Source organism: Alosa pseudoharengus, unplaced genomic scaffold, assembly GCF_046254945.1.
Source record: "Alosa pseudoharengus isolate Yale_2024_CS ecotype anadromous, Long Island Sound unplaced genomic scaffold, YU_APseudo_1.1 YU_APseudo_1.1_scf_6, whole genome shotgun sequence".
In the NCBI taxonomy this organism is placed as follows: Eukaryota; Metazoa; Chordata; class Actinopteri; order Clupeiformes; family Clupeidae; genus Alosa; species Alosa pseudoharengus.
Window position 1 is genome coordinate 1,554,544 of NW_027468848.1, and position 5,457 is coordinate 1,560,000.

Consider the following 5,457-nt stretch of genomic DNA (forward strand, 5'->3'; position numbering starts at 1 on the left):
TCTTTAACAGTATAAATGTGTCTCATTTGTGTAGATCCTGCAGCTGTCTTTAACAGAACGTCCTGCACTGAACAATAGCCAACACCAGTCTATAGCCCGTTTTTAAAATATAATTTGCTGTGATGTTGGCTACACAGACAGCTGCGCGTCTTGGAACACGGCTGATATGGTTAAGTAGCCAAGTCTTGTTTGGCATGGAGAAAATGTCAGTTCATCTTCACCTACAGCCTATTCTTCACCTACAGGCCTATATTCTTCACCTACAGGCCTATATTCTTCACCTACAGGCCTATTCTTCACCTACAGCCTATTCTTCACCTACAGGCCTGTTCTTCACCTACAGGCCTATATTCTTCACCTACAGGCCTATTCTTGATTTTGCTAGCTGACCGTTTGGAGTGCAACTACCTTCCTTCATTAGCCCTACTCTCACTCTGAACTTTTCCCACAGCACAAATAAGAAAATAGCCTAGCTGGAGATGATTTTACATTTTCCATGTCAAGCAAGGGCCAGTAGGCTATGGCCATAAAAGTTGAAACTTAATAATTAATACCATGGAAGCTGTAGGCTATAATAACCAAAAACAAATTCCCAATTTATAATCAGCTGGGTTCACCCGATTGCAGGAATATTTCAGTTTTTTTAATTAGGTTATCAGCACATCAGGGTTTAAGATCGCCTCACGACACGTACACTATAGAGCTAATGTGGGATATATGTGTAATATATTACCGTGTGATGTTTAAATCCCTGGTTTGAAAGGCCAGCATGCATCTGATCTGATCGCGTGACTGTTCTATGACTCTTGGCGCTTAACAGTTTTTGAAACAGCATGAGCGCTCTCTAGTGGCAAGAGACTGCTACTGCAGCCCAACACTACCTGAACATCTTTGGACGCCTATCTAGATAGATAGATAGATACTTTATTGATCCCCAGGGGAAATTCAAGGTCTCAGTAGCATACAGACATCACACACACATTCACTAACAGCAGAAGAAAGTAATTAAAAGTATATAATATAAAAAACACAACTAAGCAATAAGGACAGTAGAAGATAAAGAATATAGCCTACTAAATATACTAAAATACAAATTATACTAAATAACACTTAATCTAAATCAGTTCTAAAAACAGTATCCACATAGTGGGTGATGACTGAGGCAGGGACTGTGAGCCTGTGGTTCTCTGTGCATAGTATGGTAAGCTACTCTGTGTGAGTGAGTGTCATGGTGATCTGTGCATAGTAAGGTAAGCTGCTCTGTGTGAGTGAGTGTCATGGTGATCTGTGCATAGTAAGGTAAGCTGCTCTGTGTGAGTGAGTGTCATGGTGATGGTGCAAATATCTGATGATATCTGATGATATCTATCGATTTGTTCTGCCAGTGAGAATGAGAATGGTGGGCGGAATTGAATAGGCCAGGTCCCGTCCTTATTAGACATTCTCTGAATAGGCTATGAAATTCAAAATACCTGAAACAGCCACTGATTCGGAGTAGGCCTAGTTCCTTTCAACTAAATGACATAGGAGCATAGGAGACGTATATTTTTAGGCCTAAAGACTTTAGGAGAATATTTAGAGAATGGGAGTTTTCCCATTTAGACAAAAATGTGACACAACGGTTTCCTTAAAGGTTGTCTAATTAAATAGCGGGTTGTCAAGGATTTCAGACACAACCTGGCTCGTAATCGCACAGGAAATCGCACAGCATCATGTTTAGACTGGTCTTCTGTGCTCCTTTAATGGACACATTCCTTTTTTACTGCATTGTGCGTGTTCTGTGATAGGCTAGGACTACTGCACATCTCCGAAGGTCAACAATTTTCCGACTGAAAAGCTGACAGTCACATCACTATTGATTTTTTCGGTCTTGCCAAATCATAGTGGTGAAGATGAAAGGAGGGGGACTAGTGGAGCTAGGCAGGTTAATAACAACATGTCACCCCCTCAAAGAGCACCGCTTAAGAAAGGGAAAAAGAGCAGTCATCGTTATCTGTCTCTTAGAGGAAACATCTTTATTTTTCATTATCTGGAAGGCCGTAGTCCTGTCATTCATCAATGGCAAAACTGAGATGCTCTCAAATGACGGTGGGTCCAGGTGTAGAAGTGAAGTGAATTCCATTACTTTTATGTAGGTTATCAGTAATCCTACATTTCAAAAGACACGTGATCTTTTTGAATGTGACGCTTTAAGAATGTGAAGAATCCTGCATCAAGCATATGGCGGGAGTGGAGCCCTGTACGACGGGATGCGAGCCATGCGGCCTGATTTCTGGCATCGTTATTTCTTTGGAAATCAGATGGCTCAGAGGTAGCCTAGGTTGTGTGAATATAGAGCTTCATGTAGGGCAACTCATTAACAACACCATCTTATTCAGGCAAGTAAAAAGGCTATTGCAATGTGTAGAGATAAAGGTGTGCAAATGGTGTTTTTTTGACAGTTAAGATTGCTAGAAATATGACTTGCCTACATATATATATATATAAATATGACTTGCCTACATATATATATATATAAATATAAATATGACTTGCCTACATATATATATATATATATATAAATATGACTAGCCTACATATATATATATATATAAATATGACTAGCCTACATATATATATATGTAATATAAATATGACTAGCCTACATATATATATATATAAATATGACTTGCCTACATATATATATATATAAATATGACTAGCCTACATATATATATATATAAATATGACTAGCCTACATATATATATATATATAAATATGACTTGCCTATATATATATATATAAATATGACTTGCCTACATATATATATATAAATATGACTAGCCTACATATATATATATATATAAATATGACTAGCCTACATATATATATATGTAATATAAATATGACTAGCCTACATATATATATATATATATAAATATGACTTGCCTACATATATATATATATAAATATGACTAGCCTACATATATATATATATAAATATGACTAGCCTACATATATATATATATAAATATGACTAGCCTACATATATATATATATATATATAAATATATAAATATGACTAGCCTACATATATATATATATATATAAATATGACTAGCCTACATATATATATATATATATATATATATAAATATGACTAGCCTACATATATATATATATAAATATGACTAGCCTACATATATATATATATAAATATGACTAGCCTACATATATATATATATATATATATAAATATGACTAGCCTACATATATATATATATATATATAAATATGACTAGCCTACATATATATATATATAAATATGACTAGCCTACATATATATATATATATATAAATATGACTAGCCTACATATATATATATATAAATATGACTAGCCTACATATATATATATATATATAAATATGACTAGCCTACATATATATATATATAAATATGACTAGCCTACATATATATATAGACTAGCCTACATATATATATATATAAATATGACTAGCCTACATATATATATATATATATAAATATGACTAGCCTACATATATATATATATAAATATGACTAGCCTACATATATATATATATATAAATATGACTAGCCTACATATATATATATATAAATATGACTAGCCTACATATATATATATATATATAAATATGACTAGCCTACATATATATATATATAAATATGACTAGCCTACATATATATATATATAAATATGACTAGCCTACATATATATATATGTAATATAAATATGACTAGCCTACATATATATATATATATAAATATGACTAGCCTACATATATATATATATAAATATGACTAGCCTACATATTGCCTTTAGATTACTGTGTAATGTGCTTTCCTCCTCCCCTGTCAGTACTCTCTCATGTGCCCTGTCTTTGATGCAGACGCTGTTCCTGCTTCTCAGCCGCTTCCTAGAGGCTGCTGGGTAAAGGCCCTAGAGGCTGCTGGGTAAAGGCGCTGGCCCTAGAGGCTGCTGGGTAAAGGCGCTAGAGGCTGCTGGGTAAAGGCCCTAGAGTCTGCTGGGTAAAGGCGCTGGCCCTAGGGGTCAGTTGGGTGCTGCTGGGGGGCCCAGGTCTTCTTACTGCCCCTCTTCCTCACCCACACAGCTGCCCCCCCAGCCTCCCAATGCCCTCACTGCCCGGCCGTCAGGGGGCAGCTGTCTTCAGCAGGGCAGAGGAGCACAGGGGCCTGACACCAGGCAACGAACGAGGCACCACAGCTGGACACAGCGTACGAGGAGGCTCATGGAGAGTGAGGGGCAGGAGAAGGAGAGGGGCAGGAGAAGGAGAAGGAGAGGGGCAGGAGAAGGAGAAGGAGAGGGGCAGGAGGAGAAGGAGAGGGGCAGGAGAAGAAGGAGAGGGGCAGGAGAAGGAGAAGGAGAGGGGCAGCGGAGGGGCAGGAGAAGGAGAGGGGCAGGAGGAGAAGGAGAGGGGCAGGAGAGGACGGGCAGGAAGATGACCACACAGTGAATCTTAACTACCAACTTTGAGGGGCAGCCAGGTTAGCACTTCGGACTTGTAACCGGAGGGTTGCCGGTTCGGACCCCGACCAGTAGGCACGGCTGAAGTGGCCTTGAGCAAGGCACCTAACCCCTCACTGCTTCCCGAGCGCCGCTGTTGTTGCAGGCAGCTCACTGCCCCGGGATTAGTGTGTGCTTCACCTCACTGTGTGTTCACTGTGTGCTGTGTGTGTTTCACTAATTCAGGGATTGGGATAAATGCAGAGACCAAATTTCCCTCACGGGATACATACTAGATCATACTTATATACAACTACCACTGCACACAGCCCAAATACCCCAGCACCCAACCCAACTACCCCAGCACCCAACCCAACTACCCCTGCACCCAACCAAACCACCACCGCACCCAACCCAACTACCCCAGCACCCAACCCAACTACCACCGCACCCAACCCAACTACCCCTGCACCCAACCCAACTACCACCGCACCCAACCCAACTACCACCGCACCCAACCCAACTACCCTGGCCTGCACCCAACCACCACCCCACCCAACCCAACTACCACCGCACCCAACCCAACTACCCCTGCACCCAACCAACTACCCCTGCACCCAACCAACTACCCCTGCACCCAACCCAACTACCACCGCACCCAACCCAACTACCCCTGCACCAAACCCAACTACCCAACTACCACCGCACCCAACCCAACTACCCCAGCACCCAACCCAGCTACCCCTGCACCCAACCCAACTACCACCGCACCCAACCCAACTACCCAACTACCACCGCACCGCACCCAACTACCCCAGCACCTAACCCAACTACCCCTGCACCCAACCCAACTACCACCGCACCCAACCCAACTACCACCGCACCGCACCCAACCCAACTACCCCTGCACCCAACCAACTACCCCTGCACCCAACCCAACTACCACCGCACCCAACCCAACTACCCCAGCAC